General features: G+C 63.4%; 1 protein-coding gene across 3 annotated transcripts in view; it reads right to left on the bottom strand.

Moving 5' to 3' along the window:
• The window catches only part of OSBP2 (oxysterol binding protein 2), a 113,293-nt gene that overhangs the window by 41,014 nt on the left and 57,944 nt on the right, over positions 1-14,335 (bottom strand). The window lies entirely within an intron of this gene.

Below are 14,335 nucleotides of genomic sequence, written 5' to 3' on the forward strand. Positions count from 1 at the left end.
GTGCAGCAGAAAAGGTTGTTCCTGCGACTACAGAACACTTGAGTGACTTAAAGCCAGAGATTCGCCCCCGAAGCCAGCAGCACTACCAGGCAGCGTTTCTCCAGCTCATCCCACCAGTGCCCTGTGGAAGGTGGAGGTGGTGAGCAGCCCCCACAGGCAGCACTGCCCCCAAAGCGAGTACTGAAAGGGACAGCTGAGCAGGTCCATCACGAGGTCTTTATGTCCAAGGCTCGGCTAAGGCTTCTCTGGGTACACCCCAAGCCCACGAAGGCAGCAGAGCAGGGAGCAGCCTTTTCATTTCCCCTCCCTCGGTCAGCTGGTTTGGGATTAAAAAGAGATGGGGACCAGCAAAACCTGTCCCCAGCTTCCCTTCCCCTCCCTGGGGGAGCTTGGAGCAGGGGGCAGAGGCACAACACAAGGGAGACATGGACCTGATGGAGAGGGGCCAGAGGAGGTCACAAAGGTGATCAGAGATCTGGGGGTGGTTGTGTCCCTGTGCAGCCTGCTCTGGTTGGAGCTGTCCCTGCTGCCTGCAGGGGGTTGGATGCCCCTGGGAGGTCCCTTCCAACCTGTGACTCCGTGGAAGGAGGTGAGGTGAAGACACTCATGCTGAGCTGAGCAGTGATGCTGCCTGGCACCAACCTCTCTGGGCTGCAGGGCAAGGAGAAGAGCTGGGCGCTCACTGAGGGGCTTGGGTTTGCCTCCTGGAGCGTTTATAAGACCTTGAGAGGTGCTGCAGGTATTGAGAGGGATGTTCAGCCATGGCTCAGGTGGATTCCACCCCTCTTGGGCCAGCCAAGGGAGATCAGAGCAAGAGCAGCCTGCGTTTGCCAACACAAAGGCAGCAGCTCCAAGGCAAGCCCAGTCTGGAGGATCTAAAAGCACCACCAAGCTGGAGCTGAAGAATCAGCAGAGCACAGCACAGAGCTGCACCAAGGCTGGGGGCTGTGGAGCTACTCAGAGAGGAGGTGATGGGACCAAGAAGCACTGCCCAGGCACATGAACCAGGAAGGAGGGGGGGAGGAAATCCAAGTCGTGCCGAGCAGCAGGACACAGAGCAAAGGCAAAGAGCCCATGCAGCACCAGGGCAGCAGCTCCCAGCAGCCATCTGCTCCATCTGCAAGCCAGCCCCGAGCGTCCACAGGGCTCTAACCTCTGACAGACACAGGGAGCAGCTGCCAGAGCCAGGAGAGGGAGGCAAACAGGACTGTTTTGCTTGGAAAAAGCCTTTAGGATCATCCAGTCCAAGCATTAACCCAGCAGTGCCAGGGCACCACAGAGCCCCGGCTCTCAGCAGCACAGCTCCATGGCTTTGCAGCCCCTCCAGGGATGGAGACTCCACCACTGCCCTGGGCAGCCTGGCACAGGCCTGGGCAGCACTCAAGAGGAAGAAATTGTTCCTCATGTCCAATCTAAACCCCTGCTGGGGCAACTCGAGGCCAGTTCCTCTTGTCCTGTCATTTGTTCTTTGGCAGCAGAGCCCAAGCCCAGCTGCCTGCAGTCTCCTCTCAGGGAGCTGCAGAGAGCAAGGAGGTCTCCCTCAGCCTCCTCTCCTGCAGGCTGCACCCCCCCAGCTCCCTCAGCTGCTCCTCCCCAGCCCTGCTCTCCAGATCCTTCCCCAGCTTTGTTGCCCTGCTCTGGCCCTGCTCCAGCCCCTCAGTGTCCTTCTTGCAGTGAGGGGCCCAAAACTGAGCCCAGGATTCAAGGCACAGCCTCAGCAGTGTCCAGCCCAAGGGCTCCATCCCTCCCCTACTCCTGCTGGCCACAGCACTGCAGATCCAGGCCAGGCTGCTGGTGGTCTTCTGGCCACTGCTGGCTCATCTTCAGCTGCTGCCACCCAGCACCACCATGCCCCTGCCTCACCAGTGCCCCATCGAGGGGGACAATCCCTGCCCCAGTCCTGCTGCCAGAAGCCAAGCACAGCAGCTCAGCTTCCATGGCAGACCCGAGGCCACCACCAACGACCTCAGCAAACAGCCCCAGCTCTCTGGCACTGGAGGAGAAGAGCCAAAGCTGCAGTCTGTGTGTTGGCAGACACCAGCAACACTTCCTAAAGATCATCTGAGCTGCTTACAGAGACTGCAAGAGCTGTGCCAAGGCAGCTTTTAACACCCAAATCCCTCCCTCCATTTCTCCCCAGAGCACAACATGTGGCCAGCAGGGCTGGGGAGGTTCTGCTGCCCTCTGCTCTGCCCTGCTGAGGCCACAGCTGCAGTGCTGTGCCCAGCTCTGGGCTGCCCAGGGCAAGAGGGGCAGGGAATTAGTGGAGAGAGTCCAGTGGAGGCTGTGAGGATGCTGAAGGGCCTGGAGCAGCTCTGCCAGGGAGGAAGGCTGAGAGCCCTGGGGCTGCTTAGCCTGCAGAGGAGAAGGCTGAGAGGGGACCTGAGCAATGTCTGGCACTAGCTGAGGGCTGGGGGCAGGGTGAAGGTGCCAGGCTCTGCCTGGGGGTGCCCAGGGCCAGCACAAGGCCCAAGAGGGCTAAGGTGGGAGCCAGGAAGTTGGAGGTGAGGCTGAGGAGAAAGTTGTTTGTTGTGAGGGTGCTGGAGCCTGGAGCAGGCTGCCCAGAGAGGCTGTGGAGTCTCCTGCTCTGGAGCCTTGCCAAGCCCCCCTGGCTGTGCTGTGTGTGCCCTGCCCTGGGTGCCCTGCTCTGGCAGGGCTGGGGCTGGCTGCTCCCTGAGCTCCCTCCCAAGCTGTGCCATGCTGTGATTGCCAGGGCAGAGCCATGAGGCTGTCACAAGTGCTGGCTCCTGTGGCTGCTCCCTGTTTGCCAGATCAAGGCCTGGATCCAGCTGCAGTCTCAGGCTGGGTGCGTTTGCCCCCCACTAACGGAGGAGAGAGGCAGCAGGGCGGGGGGTGGGCTCCATCCTTCCCCAGGACATCCCCTGCTGGCCCTGGCTGGAGGCTGTGAGCTGATGCCTGCTCAGCTGGAGGCAGCAGCACAGACACAGCCTGGCCCACTTTGCACAGCACAATTACATAAACCCCTCAAAGCCCAGCAAAAGAGGGGGGGATGGGAGGCAGCTGGGTCAGGCCACACCAGTTGTGATGCTGCTGGTTCAGGCTGTGCTGGAGCTGAGCAGCCCTCACCAGCTCCCTGCTGCCCCACGGCTGCTCTCATGGCCATGGGGGGGGGAGCAGGGATCCACCCTCCTGTCCTGCTGGAAAGCAGCTCCATGGAGAAAGACCTTGGGAGTGCCAGGGGAGAGGAAGCTCTGCATGGGGCAGGAATGGGCTCTTGGCACCAGGAGGACCAGCAGTATGCTGGGGTGCAGGAAGGAAAGTGGCCAGCAGGGCTAGGGAGGTTAGGCTGCCCCTTACTGTGCCCTAGTGGGACCACGGCTGGAATGCTGTGCCCAGCTCTGGGCTACCCAGGTCTAGAGGGGCAGGGAATTGCAGGAGAGACTTCAGCAGAGGCTGTGAGGATGCTGAAGGGCCTGGAGCAGCTCTGCTGTGAACCAAGGCTGAGAGCCCTGGGGCTGCTTAGCCTGCAGAGGGGAAGGCTGAGAGGGGACCTGAGCAATGTCTGGCACTAGCTGAGGGCTGGGGGCAGGATGAAGGTGCCAGGCTCTGCCTGGGGGTGCCCAGGGCCAGCACAAGGCCCAAGAGGGCTAAGGTGGGAGCCAGGAAGTTGGAGGTGAGGCTGAGGAGAAAGTTGTTTGTTGTGAGGGTGCTGGAGCCTGGAGCAGGCTGCCCAGAGAGGCTGTGGAGTCTCCTGCTCTGGAGCCTTGCCAAGCCCCCCTGGCTGTGCTGAGTGTGCCCTGCCCTGGGTGCCCTGCTCTGGCAGAGGCCTTGGGCTGGATGATCCCTGGAGGTCCAATCCAAGCCCTTCCACTCTGTGCTTGCTGCTCCTGCTCTGGCACAGGGTGTCAGAGCCTCTGCTGTGGCTGTGGACATCAAGCAGGACCTGGAGGCTGGGGGCTGGTGGTGCAGCTGCTGACCTGGGAGCAAAAGCAGAGGCAGTGCAGAGGGTGGAGACCTCCAGCCCCAATATTCACATCCCCCTGACCCTGCCTCTGAACCCACAGCCCTGCTGCCCAGGGCACCAGGGGGCCTGGACCAGCTCATGCCTCTGTGGCCCAGGGGGGAAGACAAAGCTCTGAGGCAGCAGTTTGCTGTGATGACTCAGCACAGGAAGGAGGAAACACAAAGCCAAGGCTGAGGCCAGGCCAGAGCGAGCCAGGGGGCACACAGAGCACCCCAAGCAGATCCCTGCCAGCCCACTGGGGGCAGGGGGGAGTCTGTGATCCACAGCCACTGAAACACCTCCCAGTGCTGGAACCCCTGAACCCAGCAGGGTGGGCTTGGAAGGGACCCCCAGAGCTCAGCCAGCCCAGCCCCTGCTCCAGCAGGGCACCCCCAGCAGCTTGCCCAGCAGCACAGTGCCCAGGGGGGGTTGGAAGCTCTGCACACAAGGACACTCCACAGCCTCTCTGGGCAGCCTGCTCCAGGCCTCCAGCACCCTCACCACAAACAACTCTCTCCTCCTCTTCACATGGAACCTGCTGGGTGCCAGTCTGTGCCCTCTGCCCCTTGTCACCGCTGAGCAGAGCCTGGCCCCAGCCTCCTGCCCCCCGCAGCTGCTTTAGCTGCTGCTGAGCACTGCTCAGCTGCCCTCTGGGGCTGCTCTTGTGCAGGCTCTCAGCCTCTGCTGCCCCTCCGGGCCCCCCAGCAGCTCCTGTCCCTGCGCAGCCCAGCGCCCCCCGCACACCTCCCGGCCCGCGGTGCCCATCCCGCACTCCTCTGCCCCGCAGGGCACCTCCCGGAGCCGGGGTGCGAGCAGCGTTCGCAGGGCAGCGGCAGGCAGCGGTTGCCATGGGAACAGCCTCACGGTAAGCCGCGGAGGCTATTTTTGGAGCCCTGCTGCTCCTTAATCCGTGTCCGACGGCTCCGCACCGCCGGCCCTGAGCCCGCAGCGCTCCGCGCCCGCAGCAGCGCCGCACCGGCAGGCGGCGGAGGCTGCTCGGGGCCTCCCTCCCCTGCCCCGGAGCTTCCCTCGGCTCAGCCTCTGCCCCGGCGGCGCTGGTGGCTCGCCAGGGGCTGGCACGGCGGCTGCCGGGCACGCTGGGTGGCAGGGCACAGCCACGCAGCACACCCGCCCCGACCCCCCGGGGGCACCAGAACCACCCCAGGCTGCTGCTGCTGCTGCTGCTCCCGGCCAGGCTGCCTCGGCGCTGCCCCTGGACGGGCAGAGCTGGCGAGAATCACTGAGCCACAGAATGGGGATGGAGGGGGGGGGGGGGAGGGACCTGCGGGGACATTCCAGTCCCACCCCACTGCCACAGAAGGGCACCCAGGGCAGGGCACACAGCAACGCAGCCAGGTGGGCTTGGGACGCCTCCAGAGGAGACTCCACAGCCCCTCCTGGGCTCCAGCACCTTCACCTCTGACCCTTCAGGGCAGCCCCTCCTGGGCTCCAGCACCTTCACCTCTGACCCTTCAGGGCAGCCCCTCCTGGGCTCCAGCACCTTCACCTCTGACCCTTCAGGGCAGCCTCTCCTGGGCTCCAGCACCTTCACCTCTGACCCTTCAGGGCAGCCCCTCCTGGGCTCCAGCACCTTCACCTCTGACCCTTCAGGGCAGCCCCTCCTGGGCTCCAGCACCTTCACCTCTGACCCTTCAGGGCAGCCTCTCCTGGGCTCCAGCACCTTCACCTCTGACCCTTCAGGGCAGCCTCTCCTGGGCTCCAGCACCTTCACCTCTGACCCTTCAGGGCAGCCTCTCCTGGGCTCCAGCACCTTCACCTCTGACCCTTTCAGGGCAGCCTCCCCTGGGCTCCAGCACCTTCACCTCAGACCCTTCAGGGCAGCCTCTCCTGGGCTCCAGCACCTTCACCTCTGACCCTTCAGGGCAGCCTCTCCTGGGCTCCAGCACCTTCACCTCTGACCCTTCAGGGCAGCCTCTCCTGGGCTCCAGCACCTTCACCTCTGACCCTTTCAGGGCAGCCTCTCCTGGGCTCCAGCACCTTCACCTCTGACCCTTCAGGGCAGCCCCTCCTGGGCTCCAGCACCTTCACCTCAGACCCTTTCAGGGCAGCCTCTCCTGGGCTCCAGCACCTTCACCTCTGACCCTTTCAGGGCAGCCTCTCCTGGGCTCCAGCACCTTCACCTCTGACCCTTCAGGGCAGCCTCTCCTGGGCTCCAGCACCTTCACCTCTGACCCTTCAGGGCAGCCTCTCCTGGGCTCCAGCACCTTCACCTCCTACCCTTTCAGGGCAGCCTCTCCTGGGCTCCAGCACCTTCACCTCTGACCGTTTCAGGGCAGCCTCTCCTGGGCTCCAGCACCTTCACCTCCCACCCTTTCAGGGCAGCCTCTCCTGGGCTCCAGCACCTTCACCTCTGACCCTTTCAGGGCAGCCTCTCCTGGGCTCCAGCACCTTCACCTCTGACCCTTCAGGGCAGCCTCTCCTGGGCTCCAGCACCTTCACCTCAGACCCTTTCAGGGCAGCCTCTCCTGGGCTCCAGCACCTTCACCTCAGACCCTTTCAGGGCAGCCTCTCCTGGGCTCCAGCACCTTCACCTCTGACCCTTTCAGGGCAGCCTCCCCTGGGCTCCAGCACCTTCACCTCTGACCCTTCAGGGCAGCCTCTCCTGGGCTCCAGCACCTTCACCTCCTACCCTTTCAGGTCAGCCCTGCCCACAGCTGGGCCCCATCCAAGCAGCCTCAGGGTGCTGGAACTGCTGAACCTCAGGATGGTGAAGGGCTCCTGCAGGGAGGCTGCAGAGGGACTTGTGCTGAGGGGGTGTGAGGCAGGCCAAGGGCAATGGTTTGGAGCTGAGGCAAAGCAGGGGGAGAGTGGAGCTGAGGCAGAAGCTGTGCAGTGTGAGGTGTTGAGGGTGAGGAGACACTGGCACAGGTTGAGGGTGGTGAGAGCCTGGCACAGGTTTCCCAGGGAGGTTGTGGAGCACAGAAGCACCCAATGTGATCAAAGATCACATTGGGTGCTTCTGTGCTCCACAACCTCCCTGAAGGTGTTCAGGACCAGGCTGGATGAGTCCTTGAGCATCCTGGGCTAGGTGGAAGCTGTCCCTGCCCCTGGCAGGGGTTGCAGCAGATGACCTCTGAGCTCCATTCCAAGTTCAGCCACTGCAGGGTTTAGGAAACTCAAGGACACAAACCAAGGCTGAGCAAGGGGCTGGGGCTGGGACCCCCTCCCCTCCAGGGCTCAGTCTGTGCAGGGCTCTGTGCCAGCTGTGGTAACTGCTCCTGCTAACTGCAGCTGTAAGAGAGCTGCAGGGATGAGGGAAATTCAGCACACAGCTGCTTACAGACTGCAAGATGGAGCTTGATGATGCAGCAGGGTGGGCTTGGAAGGGACTCCCAGAGCTCAGCCAGTCCAAGCTCCCTGCTCCAGCAGGGCACCCCCAGCAGCTTGCCCAGCAGCACAGTGCCCAGGGGGGTTGGAAGCTCTCCACACAAGGACACTCCACAGCCTCTCTGGGCAGCCTGCTCCAGGCCTCCAGCACCCTCACAACAAACAACTTTCTCCTCCCCTGTTCATATGGAAGCTCCTGGGTGCCAGTCTGTGCCCTCTGCCCCTTGTCACCGCTGAGCAGAGCCTGGCCCCAGCCCCCTGCCCCCCACAGCTCCTTTAGCTGCTGCTGAGCACTGTTCAGCTGCCCTCTGGGGCTGCTCTGCTGCAGGCTCTCAGCCTTTGCTGCTGCCAGAGCTGCTCCAGGCCCCTCAGCAGCTCTGCAGCCTGCCCTGGGCTCTCTCCAGCAGTTCCCTCTCCTGAACTGGGCAGCCCCCAGCTGGACCCAGGACTCCAGATATGATCCTCCTTAGGGCAGAGCCTCTCCCCACCTGCCAGCCACCCTCTTTCATGCACCCTACTGGCTCCTGGTGTCCAGCAGCACTCCCAGGACCTTTAAGGTCCCTTCCAACCCTGCAGGGTCTGCCCAGACTATGAACAGGAGAGCAAAGGCAGAGAAGGCAGCTGGGGTTAATCCCTCTGCTCACATCCAGGATAAACTGCAGCTTAGGAGGAAAACAAACAGGCAAATCCATGTCCTTAGAGCAGGGAATAGCCTGGGGAGCCCTCACCCCAAAAGCCTCTGAGGCTGGTCCTGGGAAGATGCCTCCTTGGCAGCAGAGATGCTCCTGGAGAGGAGGATGCCCGAGGAACTTCTGAGACAACAGGAACTGGGTGGAAATGAGTCCAGCCAAAGCCACAGCTTCACAGCAGCACAGCAGGGCAGGGCTGGGAGGGAGCTCAGAGAGCAGCCAGAGCAGGGCACCCAGGGCAGGGCACACACAGCACAGCCAGGGGGGCTTGGCAAGGCTCCAGAGCAGGAGACTCCACAGCCTCTCTGGGCAGCCTGCTCCAGGCTCCAGCACCCTCACAACAAACAACTTTCTCCTCAGCCTCACCTCCAACCTCCTGGCTCCCACCTTAGCCCTCCTGGGCCTTGTGCTGGCCCTGGGCACCCCCAGGCAGAGCCTGGCACCTTCACCCTGCCCCCCAGCCCTCAGCTAGTGACAGACATTGCTCAGGTCCCCTCTCAGCCTTCTCCTCTGCAGGCTAAGCAGCCCCAGGGCTCTCAGCCTTCCTCCCACAGCAGAGCTGCTCCAGGCCCTTCAGCATCCTCACAGCCTGCACTGGACTCTCTCCAGCAGGTCTCTGTCTCTGTGGAACTGAGGAGCCCAAAGCTGGGCACTTGGATGGTGTGGCCTCGGCAGGGCAGAGCAGAAGGGCAGGAGAACCTCCCTGAGCCTTTTGACACAACAGGTCTGAAGGAACAGCAGGAGCCACACAGGGCAGGGAAGGCTCCAGAGCAGGAGACTCCACAGCCTCCCTGGGCTGCCTGCTCCAAGGCTCTGCCACCCTCAAAGCCATGAAGATAGAAGTTCCTTTGTTCAAGCTTATAGACTCACAGAACCAAGCAAGCTGGCAGAGAGCTCTAAGCTCACCCAGCCCTGCCCAATCACCCAGCACTGCCCAAGCACCCAGACCATGGCACTCAGTGCCCCAGCCAGGCTTGGCTTCAACACCTCCAGCCACAGCCACTCCACCACCTCCCTGGGCAGCCCATTCCAATGCCAATCACTCTCTCTGACAACAACTTCCTCCTAACATCCAGCCTAGACCTGCCCTGGCACAGCTTGAGGCTCTGTCCCCTTCTTCTGTCCCTGGGGCCTGGCAGCAGAGCCCAACCCCACCTGGCTACAGCCTCCCTGCAGGCAGCTGCAGGCAGCAATCAGCTCTGCCCTGAGCCTCCTCTGCTGCAGGCTGCACCCCCCCAGCTCCCTCAGCCTCTCCTCACAGGGCTCTGCTCCAGGCCCCTCCCCAGCTTCATCACATCACCTCCAGTCCTGCCACTGCTCTGGGGACAGTCTGCCCCCACCCTCCTGACACCCACCCCTGACACCCACCCCTCAGGTGTTTGTAAGCATGAAGGAGATCACAGTCACAGAATGGGTTGGGCTGGAAGGGACCTTAAAGCCCATCCAGTGCCAAGCCCTTGCCATGGGCAGGGACACCTGCCACCAGCCCAGGCTGCTCCAGACCCACCCAAGCCAGCATCCTGCTGCCTTTCTTTGCCCACTGCCCACCCAAGCTGAGTTTGTTGCCCACCAAGGCCCCCAGGCCCCTCTCCCCAGGCTGCTCTCCAGCCAGCTGGACCCCAGTGTGAGCTGCACTCCTGGGCTCTGTATTGCCAGCTGCAAGCCCTGCCAGCTCAGCACTAAGCCATGTCCCTCAGAGCCACTTCTTAGAGAATCAGAGTGCCAGGGGCTGGAGGGCACCTCCAAAGCTCATCCAGTCCACCCCCCTGCAGATCCCACAGCAACACATCCAGGTGGGGTTGAGTATCTGCAGAGAGGGAGACTCCACAGCCCCCCTGGGCAGCCTGTGCCAGGCTCTGCACCCTCACAGGGGAAAATCCTCCTCAGGCTCACATGGAACCTCCTCTGCCTCAGCTTGCAGCCTTGTGCTGCCCCTGGGCACTGCCCAGCAGAGCCTGGGGCCAGCCTCCTGGCACTCACCTGCACGACTGAGGGCACCTCTCAGGCTCCTCCTCTCCAAGCTCCCAGCCCCAGCTCCCTCAGGCTCTCCACACAAGGAAGATGCTCAACTTCCTCAAGCATCTTTGTGGCTCTATGCTGGGCTCTCCCCAGCAGTTCCCTGAGGTCCTTCATGAGCTGAGGGTTCCAGAACTGGACCCAATACTCCAGAGGAGGCCTCACCAGGGCAGAGCAGAGGGGCAGGAGAACTTCCCTCAACCTACTAACCCCAGCCCTTCTAATCCACCCCAGAAAGGCATTGCCCCTCCTGGCCCCAGAGCACATCACTGGCTCATGACACCCTCCCACCCACCAGCACTCCACAGCCCTTCTGCCCTTCACTGCCCTCCAGCACTCCCCAGTCCCTCTCCCCTTCAGCACTCTCCAGTCCCTCTCCCCTTCTCTGCCCTCCAGCACTCCCCAGTCCCTCTCCCCTTCTCTGCCCTCCAGCACTCCCCAGCCCCTCTCCCCTTCTCTGCCCTCCAGCACTCCCCAGCCCCTCTCCCCTTCAGCACTCCCCAGTCCCTCTCCCCTTCACTGCTCTCCAGCACTCCCCAGTCCTTCTCCCCATCATTGCTCTCCAGCACTCCCCAGCCCCTCTCCCCTTCACTGCTCTCCAGCACTCCCCAGCCCCTCTCCCCTTCTCTGCCCTCCAGCACTCCCCAGTCCCTCTCCCCATCACTGCCCTCCAGCACTCCCCAGTCCCTCTCCCCTTCTCTGCCCTCCAGCACTCCCCAGTCCCTCTCCCCATCACTGCCCTCCAGCACTCCCCAGTCCCTCTCCACTGCTCTCCAGCACTCCCCAGTCCCTCTCCCCATCACTGCCCTCCAGCACTCCCCAGTCCCTCTCCACTGCTCTCCAGCATCTCAGTCCCAGCCTGTCCTGCTCCCTGGGGTTGCTCTTGCCCAGGTGCCAGCCTCCCCACTTGGCCCTGCTGAGCTTCCTTCCATGTGTCCCTGCCCACCCCTGCAGCCTGCCCAGGCCTCTCTGCACGGAGCACAGCTCTGCTGTGGCAGCCCCTGCAGCCAGCTGGGTGTCACCAGCACACTGGTGGCAGTGCCCCCTGTGCCCCCGGCCAGGGCACTGATGAATACACTGAGTACTGCTGCTGCCAGTGCTGAGCCCTGAGGCTCCTCACACACCTCCAGCCAGACCCTGTCCCACTGACCACATCCCTGACTCCAGGGCTGGGCACTCCCCACTGCCCTGGGCAGCCTTTCTCTGTGCCCACTCTCTACCCACTCTATTCCCTCCTTGGAGGGAGGGGCCCAAAACCGAGCCCAGGCTTTGAGCTGTGGCCTCCCCAGTGCCCAGTCCAGGGGTACAATTCCTGCCCTGGTCCTGCTGCCCACACTCTTGCTGGTCCAAGCCAGGATTGCTCCAGAAGCATTCCACAGCTGTGCTGAGGAGCTGCCAGAAGGGCTCTGCCAGGAGGTTTTGGGTCCCTCCCTTTTGCAGGAGGGGGATGGTTGGGTTTGGGTTTAATGCTGGGGGGGTGGGGTACAACATTCTGCTCTCCACTGCCACTGGGGCATCGTTTGGCAGCCACCAGAAGTGCAGAGCCAGCCCTCAGAGCTGCCAAGGGGGCAGGCAGAGGAGCACAGCTGGCAGGGGACGCAAAGAGGCCAACGTGAGCCCAGCTGATGCTTGGGGAAAGCTCTGGAGAGCCCAAGAGGCCCCCAGTGGCCAGCAGCAGATGTGTCCTGCGTGCCCTGGGGACAGCTCTGGAGGGCAGTGGGGGTGGAAGGGTGGGGAAGGTGGTCAGAGGGCAACAACAGCTCATCAGCTGCTGTCAGCTGCTCATCAGCTGCTCACTGCTGGCTCAGGCTGCTGGGGAGAGGAGAGGAAAACCACTGCAGCCCTGAGCGGCTGAGCATGGAGAAGTGTTTTGAGCCCAGGCTTGGAACAGCACCAGCACAGCAAGAGCTGAGCCTGGGAGAGCTCTGGGGGCTGCTCTGAGTGGGGAACTGGAGCAGCTCTGCTGTGAACTAGGGCTGAGAGCCCTGGGGCTGCTCAGCCTGCAGAGGAGAAGGCTGAGAGGGGACCTGAGCAATGCCTGGCACTAGCTGAGGGCTGGGGGGCAGGATGAAGGTGCCAGGCTCTGCCTGGGGGTGCCCAGGGCCAGCACAAGGCCCAAGAGGGCTAAGGTGGCAGCCAGGAAGTTGGAGGTGAGGCTGAGGAGAAAGTTGTTTGTTGTGAGGGTGCTGGAGCCTGGAGCAGGCTGCCCAGAGAGGCTGTGGAGTCTCCTGCTCTGGAGCCTTGCCAAGCCCCCCTGGCTGTGCTGTGTGTGCCCTGCCCTGGGTGCCCTGCTCTGGCAGGGCTGGGGCTGGCTGCTCTCTGCCAGGCTCTGATCCTGTGCTTCTCCTCCTGGCTCACAGGCACAGAGCTGCAGGGCCCTGGGGAGAGCTGCTCTGCTCCCACCCCCTCCTGTGAAACCAGCCAGGCTGCTTCCCTGGCTGGTAAAAGGCCCAGACTGGTCCCACTGGCACCACCACGGGAGCAAGTGAGCAGCCCAGAGCCTTCAGCACCACCTCCCAGCTCCTCAGCTGCTTTGTGGGCCCTGTCCTGCCCCTCCAGCAGGAGCCTTGCACTGTGTCTCTCAGCAGCCCCTCTGCCAGCCAGGGGTCACTGCAGGTTTGCAACCCCCCGTGCTGCTATGCAGGAGTGCCCAGCGCTGGGTGGCAGCACAGCAAGGCAACAAGAAGCCTCTGTGCCTCAGCGAGGGCTGCAGGGAGCAGCAGGCACAGAGTGGCACAGGGCTGGGCACAGGCAGCCTGCTTAGCCTCAGCCATGCCAAGGGGAACACCAAAGCAAGAGGCTGTGGAGATGAGACTCACAGAGATGGGCATGGCAGGACACAGCCAGCAGCAGTGCTGCCCTGGCATCAGCTCCTGAAGCCACCCAGGAGCTTGGCTGCCTTCCTGCCTGCATCATCACCATGCACCTTAACTGCTGCTTCCAGCCCCAGCTCTGCCTGGACTCCAGCAGCCTGGGCAGGGCAGCTCAGGCAGGAGCAGCTCTGCTGTGGGCACAGGCTGGCAGAGTTGGGGCTGTGCAGCCTGCAGAGGAGAAGGCTGCAGGCAGAGCTCAGAGCTGCACTGCAGGAGCTGCAGGGGAGCTGCAGGCAGGCTGGGGAGGGACTGCTCAGAAGGGGCTGTGGGCACAGGCCCAGGGCAATGGGTTGGCAGTGGAGCAGGGCAGAGGTAGGTTGGGCACCAGGAGGGAGCTGTGGCCAGGGAGGGTGTGGAGAGCCTGGCCCAGGCTGCCCAGGGCTGTGCTTGAGGCCCCATCCCTGCAGCCATCCAAGCTCAGCCTTGCTGTGTCCCTGTGCAGCCTGCCCTGGCTGCAGCTGTCCCTGCTGCCTGCAGGGGTGGGCAGGATGCCCCTGGAGGGTCCCTTCCAGCCCAGTGCCAGCTGTGACTCTGTGGTCTCACTGCCCAGGCTGTGAAGTGAGGTCCAGCAAGAGGCAGAGCTGAGTGCTGTGGAGCAGGGCTTGGAGCTGCTCAGAGCCCTCTCCCAGCTGCTGTTCCTGCCCAGCTCATTCCAGCTGCCTCCTGCTGCCAGCCCCAGCAGAGCTCTGAGCTGGGCAGGCAGCAGGGCTGTGCTGCCAGGGCAGGTGATGCTCTGCCTGAACCTGTCCCCAGCTCCCTCAGCCCCTCCTCAGCCCCAGCTGCTCCAGGCCCTTCTCCAGCCTGGCTGCCCTGCTCTGCACAGGCTGCAGCCCCTCAGTGTCCTTCCTGCAGGCAGGGGCCCAGAGCTGAGCACAGCACTCCAGGGGTGGCCTCAGCAGTGCTGGGCACAGGGGGATGGGCACCTCCTGTCCCTGCTGCCCACCCTGTTGCTACCACCAGCCTGGAGGCCACTGGCCTGCTTGCCCACCTGGGCACTGCTGCCTCATGGTCACTCACTGCCACCCAACACCCCAAGGTCCCTCTCCAGGCTGCAGCTTTCCACCCACACATGCCCAGGTCTGGAGCTCCCCATGGGGCTGTTGTGCCCTAGGGGCAGGACCTGGCACTGGCCTTGTTGAACTCTACCCAGTGAGCCTTGGCCCCTGGCTCTGGCTGCCCAGCCCCCCCCTGCAAAGCCTCCCTGCCCTCCTGCAGAGGGCCATGGCCACCAGCTTGGTGCCACCTGCAAACTCCCTGAGGTGCCTCAATGCCCTCCCCCAGCTCCTGGACAGAGACATGCCAGAGGGCAGGCCCCAGCACTGAGCCACTGGTGCCTGGCACCAGGCAGGCTCAGCTCCACTCCCACCACTGCCTGGCCACCAGCACAGGGGGCACAGAGCCAAGCCTTGTGCCAGGAGCTTCTGCAGCAGGACCCTGGGGACAGC

Source organism: Pogoniulus pusillus, chromosome 30, assembly GCF_015220805.1.
Source record: "Pogoniulus pusillus isolate bPogPus1 chromosome 30, bPogPus1.pri, whole genome shotgun sequence".
Classification (NCBI taxonomy): Eukaryota; Metazoa; Chordata; class Aves; order Piciformes; family Lybiidae; genus Pogoniulus; species Pogoniulus pusillus.